The 17848-nt window shown below is 39.3% G+C and overlaps 1 protein-coding gene across 1 annotated transcript in view; it reads left to right on the forward strand.

Moving 5' to 3' along the window:
- Positions 1-17848, forward strand: part of MYO1E (myosin IE) — a 238807-nt gene that overhangs the window by 45698 nt on the left and 175261 nt on the right. Inside the window, exon 2 of the mRNA XM_027688412.1 lies at positions 2496-2598. The gene's annotated coding sequence lies outside the window, so the exon portion shown is untranslated. The remainder of the gene's footprint in view (positions 1-2495; positions 2599-17848) is intronic.

Genomic DNA, 17848 nt, shown 5'->3' on the forward strand with positions numbered 1-17848 from the left:
GCATTCTGGGCAATCAGTCTCTCTTTCAGCATGACTCATGTCAGTTCTTTGTTCTTTGGGGATTATCATGATATCATTTATCAGTGTTTCTCCAGGGCTTCCCAGGCACTTGCTGCAGTGTTATGTAAGCTTTTTAGATCAGCAAAATTGGCTTCTGATAACAGATTACCTTTCTGCCCTGTGTTCTTTCCCCTCAGCTAAGAACAGATGCAAATCACAACTACTACCAGCCGAGTAACAGCACGTCAGCTGCTTTGTGTCTGTGCAGACATCCCTGCAACATGCTGAATGGTTTCACTGCAGAGGGAACCCAGAATTTTAACTCCCAAATTCCCTTCTGTGTACAAACACAAAGTCTTTTTTACTGACTTGGTTATACTTCCAAAGTAGTTTTGCAGCAGGGGTTTCTGCAATGTTGTTCTGGTGACTGTTGATGCTTTCCAAGGTCTCTCACACTGTCAGCTTCCTGATGTACCAGCAGAAGTCTGTGTGGGTGGAGTATTTAATGATGTAATCTCATTAACACAGATATAGGGCTTACTTAAAACTGCCTAATGTTTGCACAAAACCTGCCTTTCACCTTGAAATAGAGGTATAAAATTGAAGTTACTTTTCCAATTCATTACATTGTTAATATTGCTGAGAGGGTAAAGCAAGACATTAATATAATTGTTTAAAAGATTTTCTAAAACGGATTTGAAATCTTGTCCATGTCTTTACGTAGGTTTCTTTCAAAAGATGTGATCTGTTGTTAAAATCAATGAAAAGTATCCCTTCTCCAGGAATTATGTCAATTATGTTGATACTTTAATTTTTCAGAATGAAGCAGTTTCATTGTGTCTTATTTATAGTGGAAAAGAAACTAATGGGATTTCAATAACAGTGGCTTTCTGGTTCATGCAAGTTGGACAGTCTCGTCAAGCTGTGCGAACAGCGTGGGCTTGTTTGTTTACAGGTTGTCTGCTTTCCTGTAAATGTTCAGTGGTTTGCACTGCTCAGCCCACCAGAATTCTGTTATGTTTATTTATTTAAAAAAGGAAATGAACTTCCGAGGACTTGGTATATCCTTTCTGTAATGAAACACACTGAGCTGTGCTTCCTAGAATCTGTGATTATAGATTTTATTGGGTTGGGTGCCAGTTGAAGCTTTTGCTTCTCCCATGTGTTAGCCTAAGCAGTTGCAGTTGGTTTGCACTTAAAAATTCCTTTCAACACTTCCTAAAAAAAGCCAAAAATTAAGGAGAAGGAAAGTTTCTGAATTGTTACTGGATGCAAAAAGGTAGAATAAATGGTTCCATTACCTTTAAAACTGCAGTGAGCACAGTGAATATTGTGTGGTTGGTAGAGAAAATCCAGTGTATCTTTGCTGTCATAAATTTCAACGTTGATGCAATAATACTTGTGAATGCCCCCCTTCTGATTTCAGTGGTGTGATCTAAAATCCAGCTGCAGAGTTAAGTGCTGGTGTCCAGTTGAGGCCAGTAATGTGAATAAAAGTCAGTGTTTAAGATTAGTCACCAGACTTGAGCGTGCAAAGCAAATACACTTGACCCCCTGGTGTAATGTCAGTGCTGTCAGGGATTATTTCAGTAAGTCTAACTCACAAGGAGAAACCTTGAGATGCCTTCCTGGATCATCTGTGGTCATTTTTTTTACTTAGAATGAGCTCTACAAGCCCCATGATCTTTGTACTGTGTTTATGTTCTCAAGAGTAAGGTCTTTCTGAATGTATATTTATTATACATAACATGACCATTTTAGTAGTCTGCTATTTCTGACTTGGTTTTAAGTTTATGCTTGAACTATACTTCATAGCTGAGAAAGAGTTAAGGATTTTTGAGATGTGATACACTGATTGTGATTTCAATAAAACAAAAGATAAGAAATGGAGATACAAATTCAAATGTCCATATTCCTCTCAGCTGTGACAGTCAAGAACCAGCTCATTCTTTTGTGTCAAATACATCTATTTCAAATGCATTATTCATTCCTTGGGGTGCTCATGTGGATTCCCAGTCTCGAAATACCTTTCCTGGGAACACTTACTTCCCATAAATAACCAAAGTCCCACTAAGTATAATATTTATTAATTTATAGCTGTGTAAATTATATACAGGTATACTAGTCATTTGTATTTAAACAGAGAATTGATTCCTTTTAATACTGAAAAACATCCAGCCTGTATTATTAAGTTTTCTTTGAAAATATTAATGTAACTAAACTAAATGTTCGAATACTCCAGAAGCCACCAGTTATTTCAGAAGAACACAATTATTCCAGTATTACACAGATTTAAAAAACAAAACCAACAAACATGTGGTGTGGTATTATTGACAAAACCAGTTGTTTTTACTTAAAAAACATGTAAATTTAAAGAGGCACTAACTAAAATACCTTTATCTCCAAAGCTGGATGCTACATGCAAAGAACACTTCAGCAGTTTGAAATTTGGCCCATACAAATCTAACCTTGGACTGTTTTCTATGTTGTTGCAGATCACCTGGGGTCAGGAGAACACCATCTCTTCTCTTCTCAGGATGCAGTACCATGGACCAGCTCATTGGCAGCATGAGAATCCATGACCCAGCAAAGACAGAGGTAGGTGTAAGGCCTTTTTTTCTGTTTTGTTTCCACCATCACCACACTCTCTGTAATTTGGGAAGGTGTATTTAATGCCCTGTAGCTGCAGGTGTATGATTGTTCTTATGCCTGTTCTCCTGGCATGTAACTGTTGCTGTTCTCATTTGCTGTCACAATAGTCTGGTCAGTTCAACTTCTCAATCAAATTGAAATGGTATGACAAATTTATTCTGGTTGATAGTGTTGCCCCTGGTTATCAGGTTGTGAGCTGTGTTGTGTGCTCTGGGTGCTGGTCAGCATGACCAAGAGCATCAGTCTTTACCCATTAGTGGTAGTGGGTTGCCACTGAACTTGAAGAATTTGTTTGCACTTTAATTTGCATGGGTTTCATTTTCAAAATAGCATCTGAGCTTTCAGTAGAAGAGTATAACCCATAATATGCATTATGAAGAGTTACAAGTGTGAGTGTAAGGGCAAACTCTGTTTTTGGATAAAACAAGAAATGCCTGATTAATCTGAACCGTAGAAACATGGTGGTATTGACTCTGCATAAAGAGGTTTGGTCATTACATCTGTCCCATACTCTAGTTCTATGTGCCTCATTATGCTGTGAGATGAGCAATAACTCAGAAGTAGCTTTTTTAGGACTCTTGGATGGACCAACATTATTTTCAGTTAGAGTGAGTACTGTCTTTTGTTATCCAACTTGCTTCCTGAAGACAGGGAGATTTTCTATATATCTTCGTGCTATTGTTGCTTAAAATAAGCAGCACAGACAAAACCTTTACCCATTTGCTCTCTCAAGTACACTTTACTTAAGACTGGGTGTTATGATTTAACTTTCTAAAAATCTGTTCATCGACATATGTTTAATAGTAACTTCAACTTCATATTTCTGTTTTATAACCTCTAATGCTTTACAACTTTAGTAAAGGCAGCAGTAACAGGAACAAACAGCCTGGACTGCAGACTTGCCAGTGAATTACACCCATTGAATTAGAGTTTCACTTCCCTCCTTTGGATGTATCCAGAGAGCCTCAGTTAATGACAGATGGCAGCTATGGCCCTCATGCAACTTTGTGCCAGAAAGTATATAGAAACTTTTAGGGCTGTATGAGCATCTAATTATTTCTGTTTCACTCTTTAATGATGATAATTTGGCATAAATTGTAAAAGGAGCATAAGTTCCTTCTTTCCCTGCCAAGACATACTGTGTGTATACTGTGGAGTATATATCTGAGGCATCATGTCTTAGCTCACACCATTAAGTTAATCCTTGCTATTTGGAATTTTCCATATATCCACAGGACAACACATTTCCCTGCTGAATAATGATATGCTTCTTTGTAAACTATAGCCATAATATTTAGTGGATTATTAGGAAAGGTGTGAAATCCAAATACCAGGTTTTTTGTGACTTATCTATTAGTTGGGGATCGTAGTTGGGGAGGATTTGTCCAACTTTCAGGAGAGTATTTGGAAGATTATGAGGAGGCTGTAATTGAAACTAGAACCATAATGTATCTCAGTGTCTCATGATACAATGAAATCTTTGCAGGTTGATGCAATTAGACATGACAAGTAGGAAAAACAAAGTCCTTTTTTCACGTTGCAGTGCCCATTTCCAAGATAAAATGCTAATCTAATATTCCGCTCTGTATAAGATGTTTTTATGCTATTTGTGTGCTTTCAGATGCTTCTGGTTTTCAGCAAGGTCTTGCTTTTGGCTCTTTTATGGATGACCTGATTAGAGTATAACAAGAGTTTATTTGCTCCAAAGTTAAAGTAATGTAGTAAAAATATAGTTAACTATAAAATGTACTGGAGTTCAGAAGTGACCCAAAGTCTCGCAAAATTAAATTTTGCGCCAGTACAACCATCCCACACACACCAGCAGAGCTGTGTGCTCTTGCTGTGACCTTCAGGGGATCAGGGCAGTAACATAACACATCACATACTGTATGTCTTTGCCTTTTTTCTGAACCTATAAGTTCCTTTTTTGTGAACTGCCTAATGCAGTTCTGATAATTCTAATGGTGTGTGCTGATCACAGCTCCAGCTATGGAAGCCACACAGCTCTACAGGCTGTGTGAAAACCTAAATGAAACGGGGAGATCTTTTCTGTGCTTGTAAGTGTAGCAGAAAATCAGCTGAAAGGGGAAGATGGAGGATTATATAAGGAGCTGGGAGACTAGTATATGCTGATTTACAGGGTGATGGTTAATCATGTTCCAAATATTAGAGTCTATTCCCTTTTTTGCTTGTGATAGAATTCTTACTTAGCAGGGATTACTGTCTGTGCTACTTAATATAACCATTAATCTTCCATACAATTCACAAAAGACTTATGTTCATGTCATCCCTGAACTGGTGTTTTGGATATGTAACTAGAAAGTAATGTCCTTATGGGTAACATTGCAAAGCATCAGCAGCTGACCTGTTGTGAGGGGGTGAGTTCTCCCCAGTGGGCTCCAATGCCCTCAGCACACTGTGCAGCCCTTCAGAAGGACCTTGGCAGGCTGGAGATGGGCACAGAGGAACTGTCTGAAGTTCAACAAAGGCGAGTGCAGGGTCCTGCACTGGGGAGGAATAACCTCAGGCACCAGCACGGGTGACCTGCTGGGGAGCAGCTCTGTGGAGAAGGCCCTGGGGGCCCTGGTGAACCCCTGCTGCCCTGGGGGCCCAGAAGGCAAGTGGTGTCCCAGAGTGCAGTAGGAGGAGCATTGCCAGCAGGTGGAGAGAGGTGATGCTGCCCCTCTGCTCAGCCCTGGTGAGGTACCCCTGGAGTGCTGTGCCCAGTGCTGGGCTCCTCAGGACAGGAGGGATATGGAGATCCTGGAGCAGGTCCAGTGAGCACAGCAAAGATGATGAAGGGACTGGAGCATCTCTCTTATGAGGCAAGACTGAGGGAGCTGGGGCTGTTCAGCCCTGAGAAGAGACACTGAGAGGGGACCCCATCCATGTCTGTCAGTGTCTGCAGGGAGGGGCCAGAGGATGGACCAGGATCTGCTCAGGGAGGGCCCAGGAATGGGACAAGAGGAACGAGCAGGAACTGATGCCCAGGAAATTCCACCTGAACATGAGGCAGAACTTCTTTATTGTGCAATGGCCAAGCACTGGAACAGAGACCAGAGAGGGTGTGGAGCCTCCCTCACTGGAGATATTCCAGAACAATCTGGATGCAATCTGTGCCATGTGCTCTGGGATGACCCTGCCTGGGCAGGGAGGTTGGACCAAATCACCCACTGTGGTCCCTTCCAACCTCTGTCATTCTGTGATTATACTTATTGACTTTTTCACTCAAGGCCCTCTATCTTGGAAGACATCTCTAACTACTTTATTTCAAAAATAATTTTGGAAAGTGGGTTTGATATACAGGATGATTATTTTGATTATAAAAAGATTTCATACTGTGTCAGATCTAGGCTTAGTAAACTGATAATTCACCAGACATGAATTCTCTTCTATTTTAGATACAAATATATCAAAAATAATGTTGAATGCAGTGATATATTCCTGGCAGATCATACTTAATGTCTCTGCAGTTATGTATTAACTGAATTAATGCCAAAAGAAAAAAAGAAAAAAAAGCATTTGTAAGTCAAGGGTTGAATTTTGATTTTGGGAACAGAATTTACAAGACACATGGAAGCAGGCAAAGGAGGAAGAAGTTTTATAATAGATACCACAGCATTTCGGGTATTTTAATATATATTAAGCCTAATGGTGAAGAATTGGGGATATTAGGCAATGTGGATCCACCCACCATTTTCTCCTAATGGAGACCTGCACAACTAGAGAGCCCAATTGCTCCTGGCACTGTGGTTGGGAAGGAAAACACCTTTTGGCAATTCTGTGCTAAATCTGCTTGGTCAGGCTTTGTTTCAAAGTGTGAGATTTCACGCTCAAGAAAAGTGCTACTCATCAAACCAAAAGCCTTACAAAAGGCATTTCAGCCTTTTTGTTTTCACAGTGGAAAAAAACCCTATTTATAGCAAGAGTCCAAAACATTTAATACACTTGTCAATAGAACTACTTAGTCATCTCTCAATTATCCAGGGAAATGGGAGATAAGAATGGGGGAGAAATCGAGCGTAGTACAAATTGTATGCAAATTAGGCTTATAAGAATATATTCAGTAAGTTCATTTTTGGAAAGCCTGTAAGCAGATTTCTGTAGGGAGTAGGTGTGGGCTGCTTCAAACATCAGAAAGCAGAGCAGAGCCTGATGCAGGTGACTTCCCCGGAGTGACGGGGAGCAGGGAGAGGAGCAGGGAGAGGAGCAGTGCAAAAGCAGGACCATCTTCAGGCCCTTTACCAACACTGAACTGTGAACTGCTGAGAATGGGCTGTAGATCCAACAACAGCATCAAACACAAGGGAAGGGACGAATCATAAGTGTCACTGGAGCACTAAATCAAGCGTAGAAGAGGATTAATGCAAATGAAAAAGCAAAGAGAACTTGCTAATGACAAAACTGTTGCTCTAACTCCCACAGCAGGATGAGAAGCTGTCAGCCCTGTGCCAGTGTCTGCTGCACTGCTGGCCTGGCTGACGTGCTCCTGGCTTTTAAGTGAACTAGAGGAAAGATAGGAAAGCTTAGAAGTGCATGCTGATTTTTTTGGTTTTTCTTTTGCCACATATTTTCTTCCTCAAGTATGAACAAAATTCATTAACTGTTCACAAAAACATTGAGAAAGTCCAGAGGTGCAAGAGAGAACCATCTATTTCATCGTCATGGGATTTTGTTGCTGTCGGTATGTGCAGTAAAGGCCACATTTTGTCTTCACACACAATGTCTCCTCACTGAAATCCAGGGACAATATAAATAAAGCAGTGGTTTCTTTTTAAATATTCAGTACTTAGGATACCATTTAAAAAACTTGGAATAAACTAGTGGTTTAGCTGTGCTGGGAATCACTGACATTGATAATTATCCCCTTCACGTGTATCCTCTGTAATAATTAGTCTTACATGTTCATTGACTGATTACACAGCATCTTCCTATTTAATTTAGCGTCCTACATCCTCTTGAAAATACTGAAAATATAAACAGGTGTACTTTCTCACTCAGGAAGGGATCTATCTACAGAGTTGGTACAGACTGCAGAGTCAGTGCAGAACACATGCTTCTTCCTTGTACTTAGAAAATGACTCTTTCTGCTTTCTTTTTCTCAAGAAATATCCCTTTCAATATATATCTGATCTGAATTCCACTTTTTTCTTAGTGATAAAAGCTGCAGAGAACTCAATACATTCGAGTTTGGGATGTGGCCTCTGCTCACTGGTGACTGTCCTTTGTTGATGGTGCCATGGAAATGTTTCCATGATGGTCCTGCACTCTGTGGAAGTCCTTCATTTAAGAGTGAATATGTTGCAAATGAACTTGGAATCTGAATAATAAATCGGTATTAAACCCTCTTAATTTAAAAAATACATTGTTTATTAAGCTATAAAAACAGTGTTTGAATTTCTTTGAGTGAGTTAAGGAATGAGAACTCTGAATTAGTTAAAAATGGATTTGTGGTATTTCTACCCTGCAAGGCTTCATAGCTTTTCATTTTTAATACTTCTCAGATAACAAGTAAAATAGAATAGTAAAGATTCCTGTAGAATAGTAATTATTCCATAATTATTCATTTCATTTAAAATTTGCATTTGTATATCTTTAATTAAAATGCAGTATACTGCAATTAGGCGATATTCTGCTGGTAATATCATCCAATACACACAAGGAAATGCAAATTTAAGGCTTTAAATGTTATCAAGGAGCCCTTGAGGGTAATGTCCCTTGCATCCAGCTACTATGGATGCACTTTGCACTCTGTGGACACTCAGGAACCTGTAGGGACTGGTTTTTTTCTTCTGTATATTAAAATAAATCATAGTAATTCTGTTCCTGTCAAGGAGTTTATAGTTCTGATAGACAAAGGAGATCAATATCAGGCCCTTCTTTTGCAGTCAGCACCATTTTACCTTCTAACAATGCCTGAGAGCCTGAAGAAAAGACAGTTATATTTTCAGTGGTTTGAATCTGTTTGAGTGTGGTTGCAAACATTTCTATTCAATATCTTGTGTGTTAGCCTGGAACTCTCGAGGAAAAGCAGGTGGGGGGGTAAATAGCTTAAGATTTATTGGTCAGGAATTGAAATATATCCAGACTACCTGTTTGCCCTATTAGAGAGCAAAAATTGAGTTTTGCGTGATTTTATCATCAGTGATCCAGTGAGTTTGGGTGACATTTTGTAGTACATACCTATGCCATTAAATACAAAGAATATGACTTTTTTTGTTTTTCTTTCTCTGTTTGGAGAAATAAAAAGCATTGGAAAGAACCAGATTGTGCTCTCTAGATACAATGTATGGACTCTTGATCTTTTGAGAACCTATAATTTTTTTCTTCAGGGCATTACTTTTCCTCTGTTATTCTATTTGGGAGAAAGACTTTCTTTTGTGAAATATCACCCTCACTCATGTTAGCCTCTTTCTGTTAAAAATTAAATTTAATATGCAAATTTGATCTGAGCAAAAGCAAAATAATCTCCTTTGCATTAGTGACTTGTATTTATTCCAATGGAACACTAATTATTTCTCTAAAACTGTTTATTTTGGACTATAGTAAAGAATCAATATATAATAATCACTATATAGCAAGCATATGCATCTTATGTTATCATGTAGCTTAAAGATTAGTTACTTCTCACAGTAGTTTTTCCAAGCAGAATGTACTGGATGACCTCTCTCTGAGGCTTCAGGCAGTTTGATACCACCAGAGCTCTGGCAGAAACCAGTAGGGACCGGAGACAGTAAGTTTGTTCTGCAGGTCTAACAGTGTCACTGTTGTCAGGACTGTGCCTGGACATTTACTCAGTGCATGGAAGTCATTAACTGGTTATCCAGGGAAGGGAGGAGTTCCCTGGTTGTTGGTCTGTACAGAGGAGGTCATGGAGCAGTTTGCACCTGGGTGATTGGCAGCACTCTCAGCCACCTTCACAGTCAGGAATTTGACTGATGGCTTCAGGATCTTTCCAGGTGGGAGTTTTGGTTGGTTCTTGACTCCCCTGCCAGCTCCTGCTGTGTCCAGTCCAATCTGTGTGCTTAAATTACAACCCTGGGTGGAATGTTCTAGAGATTTCCTGCTGCAAAAGAGGGCAAATGGAATATAGGTGAGATATTTGTATACAGTCTATAGATACAGTCTATAGAAACTGTTCCTGTAGGTGTGAAAATGTTCATACATAGTTAAGATAAAAGCAACTAAAGCACACCAGATAAAATGCACGTGCTGGAGTGGTTGTGTGGGACCATGGGCCAGCTGGGCTGTGAGATTTGAGCAGAAGAATGGTCTGGGTGGTCTCTCACAACCCAGATGTGGAGGACACTGCAAGGACAGAGGCTCCCACTACCTTCCAGACAGACACTGGCCACTCTGGTAGAGAGATCTGATTCCCCATATCAGTGTTACCTGGTCCTTAACAATTAGGGTGTTCTTTTTAATGTCCACTCTATCCATGGATGTCAATGCAGCAGAAAGCACCATTCAAAATCAGTGCCCTTTTTTGTCCTGGTAAAATTTTACCATAAAATGGTTAAAATACTCTATTTTCTCTCTTTCATTTCATTCATAACTTGTTCATAAATTCACTTTTGACTACAGTCTTTCTCCACTTCTGTCTCTCCCAGACACTTGCACCCTGTCAGATCTGTCAGCTCAGCAGCTTAAATGAGCCCTGTCTGACCTGCTCCAGCTCTAAGAGGATCCAAGGAAGCTTTAGCTTTTCCAAAGTAGTGATAAGATAGTGTTTATTGGATTAATAATTAACATGACCGTGCTCTTGCAAGTATGCATTTTTTATTGCTAATTCCATTTTGATAGTAATTGAAGCTGATTTATGTTTTCTCTTGATAAACAAGCAAGACTCTGTTTCCCAGTTCACTTTGCCAATATCTGCAACTTCCTTTGTTGACTGTTCATTCCAAACAAAGAAATAGCTTGAAACAATTATTAATATAGCTGGAAAAAAATTTAAAGCTTGCTTTAGTTTATAGCTTCTGTCACTGTTATGATGCAATCTTAATAAATATCTCATAGCTCACTGCTTTCTTTGACTTACTTTGTTCCTAGCTGACGACAAATGAGGCTTTGAGTGATGATGCTGATGGAATCATCACCACTTTGGCAATGAAACACTTCTGCTACCTTTTAATTTTTTCTTTTTTTTTGACCAACTTGGACATGGTATCACTTTTAGATGCATCAGAGTATGGCAATTACATAGACATTATTACCAGTGTAGTGTTTCCTTAATTTTTTTTCTTGGCTACAAGACATGATGATCCTCTTCCATTTGCCTAAAATGCTGTTATGTTTCCCACTGAGCTGTAAAATTTGTTTTCCAGCTTTCACTTAGCAACTTTTCTTTGTTATTCATGGTTTAAATGGTAGTAATTATTCAAGTGTAAAATAAATATGCACCCCCTGTGATAGTTAAATATGTTTTTCCACTGTGCAGAACTGTCTGTTGATTTATAATGGGTGATTATAACGTATTTATGTAACCGTATTTAACCACTTATAACCATGTTTATATAACCCCTATAACCATGTTCTGCAGAGGATGAAATGGAACATACATTGTGGGTTTGTGCTTTAGGATTATGCATCCACAGTAACAGCAGAGAAGAGGAATAAATTTGGGTAACTGGGAGCTTTTTACAGCAAATATCTATAGAATGTTTGAAAGCTGATTTTACTCAGTGAAAATCCCTAGAAAAAGTGAATGATATCATAAGTGAAAGTGTTGCTAAATCATGTAGGGTGCTCATGTCTTATAAGTGAAGGAAATTGTCTCTAGAGCTTTTCTTCCTGTTTCTGCTCAGGCTGAGAAGGAAACAAAGCAGGGACAGGCCTTCTCCAAGGCTCAGGATGGAGCAGGCACAGATGGCATGAGCAGGGTGATGTGACATCCCAATGTCACAAGGGTAACCCTGGACTGAGAGCCACCGTTTGATACCAGAGTTTATTTGTGATGTAGCAATTTCCTTTGGTTTCCCCTTTTCAGACCTTAGAGCACATAGCCCTGCCCTCCAAAGGGAGTGTTTGTCCCATGTAATCCTGAGCCATCAACACAGTTCTCAACATCTCACCAAGAGAGATTAAGATCTCGTGGCATAGTTTATGTAGTCTCCTGATGGTGAGGCTACTGGGGCTAAAATCCTTGTTTCCATAAGTTCCATTCTCAAACACTGGATAGTTTTAAACCACAGTGGAATTCCTGTGACTGAAGTAGGAGAGTGGAGCAAAGCTGTCCCACCTGCAGCATCATTTCTAGGTAGTAGCTATTGTGACAACAGAAATATGTGGAGGTGTGGATCTTGTCCTGTGCTTCAGCAGCAATAGGCGTTTTTTACAGTCACTAAATGCTGTTGTGAATCTTGTCTCTGTGGCAACCACCCAGAGCAAACCTCAGGATGTGCTTCTACCTTCCACTGCTTTCCAAGGCAGGCAGGAGAGAGTTCAGCTTGTTTCCAAACCAAACACAAGAGATGCACAGGGCAACACTGAACAGCTGTAACTCCAAAAGGGAAATTTGCCTCATTTTGTGTGCACATAGCATATTATTAGGAATATTCTACTAGGAAGAATAGGGCAAAAATATGTAACATTTTGTCTGTGTGTATATTAGGAGAGAAGGTGGTTTTCACTCAGATGCCTTGTCTGGTCGGTTGTTTGATACGCCTTAGCCAGGCACAGGGCTGAGAAAGTGGCTGTCTTGTGCTCAAATGGAAAGATTTGAATATAAACAAAAGGACTGAACTAGAATAAATGCACTATAATCATTTTTTCTCAATACACAGTTAATAATAATGCTGCTAGTCATGGTGCTGATGTTTGCAAAGCTGCAGATGATTAACTAGGGCAGATGAAGATTATTTGGTGCTTCCTGGGGTTAGTATAAATTTCCAAAATATTGGAAGACACTGATAATTTACGTGGTAGGAAAAGAAAATGCTGCTTTTGACTTTTCTTTTGTTCCCTTAATGCACATCTGTAGCATAAGATAAAATGTTCTGTGTGTGCTTGTTTGTGCTGGTTGCTTACAGAAACTGCAGCTTGAGGGGCTTATCAATATTAATATACCTCTGCAAGGCTGTAGTTCCTCTCATGGCATGAATACTTACAGTAAGAGGCTTGGATACAAGCATCAGAATAATTTTATTTAAATGCAAACAGAAAAGGACCGTTAAAGGTAATGTCTAGTGTGTGTTTGTGTATACCTTATTTTATATGTGTGTATATGTAGAATCTATATATATACATGCATGCATAAATATATATACTCACATATACGTGTGGACGTACAAATTTGTCAAAGTGTAAAGTTTAAAGCTCCAGGGTATGTTTCTTGAACAGCTAATGGAATTCCCCGAGGTTTTCAGGAGAAATTTGTAAATGCTGCTCATGTGTGCACCAACATCAGCCAAAGATGGAGTTCATAGTCTTCAGTGGGAAGAGTTGCAAAACACTGATGATCTGTAAATCTGTCAGTCAGCAGTGCTGATTGTGTCATGGGGTTTCTTTGGGCCTAATTGTCCAGAAGGAATTTGTTTTAATCTTCATCTCTGTCTTCACAGCTGGATGCTCTCTGGAAAAAAGTAGTGTGGGGTTTTCTGTTTGTTTAACTCTGCTGCTTCCTGAACTTTGGGAAAAGACTTCCTAAACTTAGTCTTGGGCTCTGACATAGCCTGTCATAGCTGGTAAACTACTTGGAAGCATTAGACAAGAATTCTCTCTGCCACTTCCTTGGAAAGGGTGCAGAGGCAGGAGAGCCACTTGTGCAACTAATTGTCTTTGTTTTATATGTAGTTATTGCTGTCAAACATTATACTTAAGTAACCAAGTGCGTTGTTTGGACAGGCCTCTGACAACCATTTGCAAGCAGTTTAACCTAAAGCAGTTACTGCACTGTTCAAAGCTATAGCAATGGTTGTCTTAACCTGACCAAAGGGAAAAAAGATTAAACCTTGGCTCCTTCCTTTTCTTTTCAGACAGCTGTGAATGAAACAGACTTTTTTGCAGGAAATGTCCCTGCAAAGATATCATTACATCAATTTTTTGATTCCAAAAGTAGAGAGAATATTTACAAGATGGAAGAAAAGAAACCAAATCCTGTTTTGTTACATTTTACAACAGTGGGGGAACAAAACCATTAATGTTTTGGCTGTGAATTAGTGACTAGTTAAGAAGTCTTGCAGTTATGTTAAAACAATGTGATGCTGCTCATCTTTCTGGCATATTGCTGGTTACTTGCTTTTAATGCTTTCTTGTTCCCTAAAGAAAGGAGTTATAATATGGGATGAATTATGCTGTAGTGTCTGTGTCCTTGCATCTCTAAAATTGTGGCCCATTACTTTGGCTCTCAAAATAGATGGGAGGAAAGTTTGGTATAAATAACTTGAAGACAATTGCTAGGAAAAGGATTATATCCATGTCGTTGGTGTCTATAAGAATACCCATCTCTATTTCCAGTCAGATTTAATACCCTTGGGGTCTAAATCAATAGCTACATTCACGTGATGGATGGTTCCATCAGTGCCCAGAGTCCTTGTCCTCGGGTGCAAGCAGTTTATGGATGGAGAAATATGTAAAACCAGGAACAGCTTGAGGATGGTTTATTGTCTGTGTTGTGAAGCTGTTCTCCACAGCATCCTACAGAAACAGGACGCAGAGAGACTCCTCCAAGGGACAATCCCAAGTAGCTTGATGGGTCAGCCCTCTGTACAGAGCTCTCCCTGGAGAAGGTCACGCTTCTGTTGCAGCTTTGAGCACCTGCAGCACCTGGTGAACAAGTCTCTCCCTGAGTTGTGTCTGTGGACTCATCCATTCCATACAGAACAGGATACTCCCATTACTTTCGCAGGGAAGGATGTTGGAAAGATTCCTCCAGGGAGAGGAATTGCAGACTTCCTTTCTCATGAAGCTAAATCCAGATGAGAGAGAGTGTATGTCATTGAAATTCAAATTAATAAAATATTTTGGTGTTAGAAGTCTGAGTTCATGCAAATGTGGCCTTTATACCTGCTTTAAGTACAGCTCACAGGCAGAACACGTTTGAGAGGCTGCAAACAGTAGGAGTCAGCTGAGTTGGTTTAAATGTGCATCCCCCCTGCTGTGATAATTAGCAAAAAGTTGACAGAGAATTAAACGTGAGGGGTTTGTTTCTTAAACATTGCCTTTTGGATGAAACATAAATAATGAAGCAAAATACGTCCATAATTAATATTTTGTAATTCCTACAGTTCACTGAGTATTAGATCAAACTGCAGGAGCACTGGAATATTAAGTAGCTTGTTCTGCTCTTTAAGGAGCTGATATCGGATTTCTGATCACACTTCTTGTTTTTGAGGCTGTAATGCAGACCTATTTAGAAATCCACAAATAGTGAAGAATTCAGCTTCATTTAGTACTGGGAGTCAATTAAGAATTATCTGCTGTTCACAAACAGCCAATTTTAGAATTATCTGGCAGAAATTCAGATTAGGTACTTGCTTTCCAGAGTTCTAGTGAGGAATATGTCTTCCCTGCTGGCACTTTGAAACATTATGGGAGTCAGTCCTGGTTTCAACTGGGACAGAGTCAAATTGTATATTAAATGGTAGATAAATATACTTATTCTGTGATGCTGAAAAAGGATCTGAACTTTCATTCAGAAAGAATAATCTGACCTAGCTTTATGAATTTGGAGGTGGTAAATAAATGCTCTTTGATGTATTATCACTCATTGCATGATAATGCTGTAGATACAAACTAAACATATAGAGGTATAAAAAGACCTAAAATATTTTTTATGTAGTAGTAATTGCTAAATTTGAACTCAATCAGGAACAAAGTTGGAAATTGCCAAGCATTTTGTGAACTTATGGCCTTTCTAGTGCATAGAATTCTTAGTAAATCATTAAAAAAGTGTGAACACACCCACATAATTCATGGATACGTTTTCAATTTATGAGTAGATCCTTTTCCATGATTTCCATCACTGAACTCTGGAGGTTCAGACACTATCTGCAGCTTTGGTTGGCCACATTCATTACAGAGTGAAATCTTCTTGTTGCCTCCTGGTTCATGTTAGTATTGTCCTTTGGATTTGAAGACCCATTGATTTGATTCTCTCACTAAAAATTTGTAGAATATGGGAAAAAATCTGTTCCCAATCAGTACAATTTGTAAACAATTTCAGGATACCTTTTAAAAGATAGGACATGGGTTTTGTCATTCTGTCAACTTTTCATAATTGAAGAGGGAATTTAAATAAAATGTGTGGACATTTGTGAAATGTGGGGATACCTGGTGTCCTGAAAGCAACAAGTTAGGAGGACAGAGTACTGCAGGGCCAAGGGTTGGTTGTTTTTTCTAATCTCAAGGTAGATTTCCTCCCTCAGTATTTGACTCTTGAATGTTGGATCAAGCACAGCCTTGCTGGAAGAGGACACCTGTATGTTCTTACACCAGGGCTTCTGCTGCCTCAGTAGCCTCTGGAGTGTAGAACTGCCTTTTGCAGATGAGAATTAGCAAACACAGATTTTGTAATACAGCATTAACAAAAAAGCTTGAACCATTTTTCTGGGTTTAGTAGTGCACAAACTGGGCAAAATTCTGACTAGGACAAGTGATAACCTTCCACTTCATTCAAGGCCACGAAAGAATTTACCTGTAAGAGTATTGAGTTAATTCTTGCAAGATCAGTTCCCAAACTCGTCAACGAAAATCCAGTCTTACTATAATTATAGATTTAATTTTGAAGATTTTTACTTCCTAGTGACTTGGTTGTGTTGATTAGTCTAAGGCCATCAAGAGTGTTTCTCAGAGATTGATGGCATAGAGATGCTCTTCACATGAGAGGAACTTCAATTTACATAGTTTAAATCAAATCAGGATCAAAGTATTTTATTTGTCTTATTAATGGCATAATTATTCAACAATCAGGGAACTGTAAATTCAGAATTAGAATGTTTTCTGTCAAATCTCTAAACACATGTATGCTTTTATCTATTAAAATGAGATATCTGAATTCCATTGCATTTCATTAAACACCAGAACAAATTTGCAGTGTTTGAAGTAAAATTATTTAGAGTAGGGGAGGCTGTGAGAGCTAAGCACAAAGTCCTCTCTGCCTTTCACACCCTCCCAGGCAGCAGTGAGGGTTTGAAATCAGGAGCCAGCCAACACCACCATGGTCAGAGGTTCGTGCTGTCCTTCTGACCGTGTCCTGTGCGGGTCAGGAAGGAACTGGTCACCAAGGGACAGGCTCTGCTTTGGTCTCCAGCACCGAGAGAAAAGATGACACAGAAACTTGAGATGCCACGTAAGCAACAACTTTAATTATCCTTCTATCTTCTAAATACAGCCCTTGGGAATTGAGAAATTCATTCTGGGGGGAAACAAATGTGACATTACAGTGTTTCAGGGACAATGTGACTGCAAAGTTGTGTATTACATTAATATAATCTGGTAAACAAGTTTAAGCTCCTTGATAACTGTGTGGGACTCCATGCTGATCAAAGTGGAATGGTCTGGTTATGTATCACAACTGTGGCTTGTGTTCCTTTGTGTAATGTTTAATATTTGGTGAGTTCAGATCATTAAAAGCACATGATAACCTTGGATCCATAACTTCAGTTTAGTTTCTAGTAAGAAGGACTTCGTCTTGAAGAGCTTGGCAGCTTGAAATCTGTTGCAAATGAAGAACCTTTAAAGTGAATTTCTCCATTTGCAGCTTTGTAGATCGTGGCTTGCAGTTCTGATACCAGTTTTTACTAATGAATTGAATCCTTCCTAACACGATGTCAAATTCTGTTTCATTTTTATCTTGCATAGGGCGAGATGTTGCTTTTTCAATAGCAAACAGAATGTAAGATCAAAGAGAGCTCTATGACTCAAATGTTCCGAGTCTTGATAGTGTGAATTAACCCATCCATTTCCTTAAAATAATCTTTGCATCTGTAAGAGTTACTGCACCAGGGGCAGAATGGGTTCGATGTCAGCTCACTCCGTTGGCTTAGTGGCATATTAGGGAGAAACATCTTCAAAGCCCTGGTAAAGGCAACTCCAGTGTGTTGTGTTCTTACTGACTTCAGGCAGTTGTGTCATGGTAGCACCCAGCTGGCTGTGAGTGCAGGTGTCAAACAGTGTCTGAGCAAACTAATGCTGGAACACAACACCTGGAGTGCTGGAAACACAGAGGAGCTGCAGCAATCCATCCAAATCCTCT

Source organism: Neopelma chrysocephalum, unplaced genomic scaffold (assembly GCF_003984885.1).
Source record: "Neopelma chrysocephalum unplaced genomic scaffold, ASM398488v2 Primary Assembly neopelma1_75, whole genome shotgun sequence".
Taxonomy (NCBI): domain Eukaryota; kingdom Metazoa; phylum Chordata; class Aves; order Passeriformes; family Pipridae; genus Neopelma; species Neopelma chrysocephalum.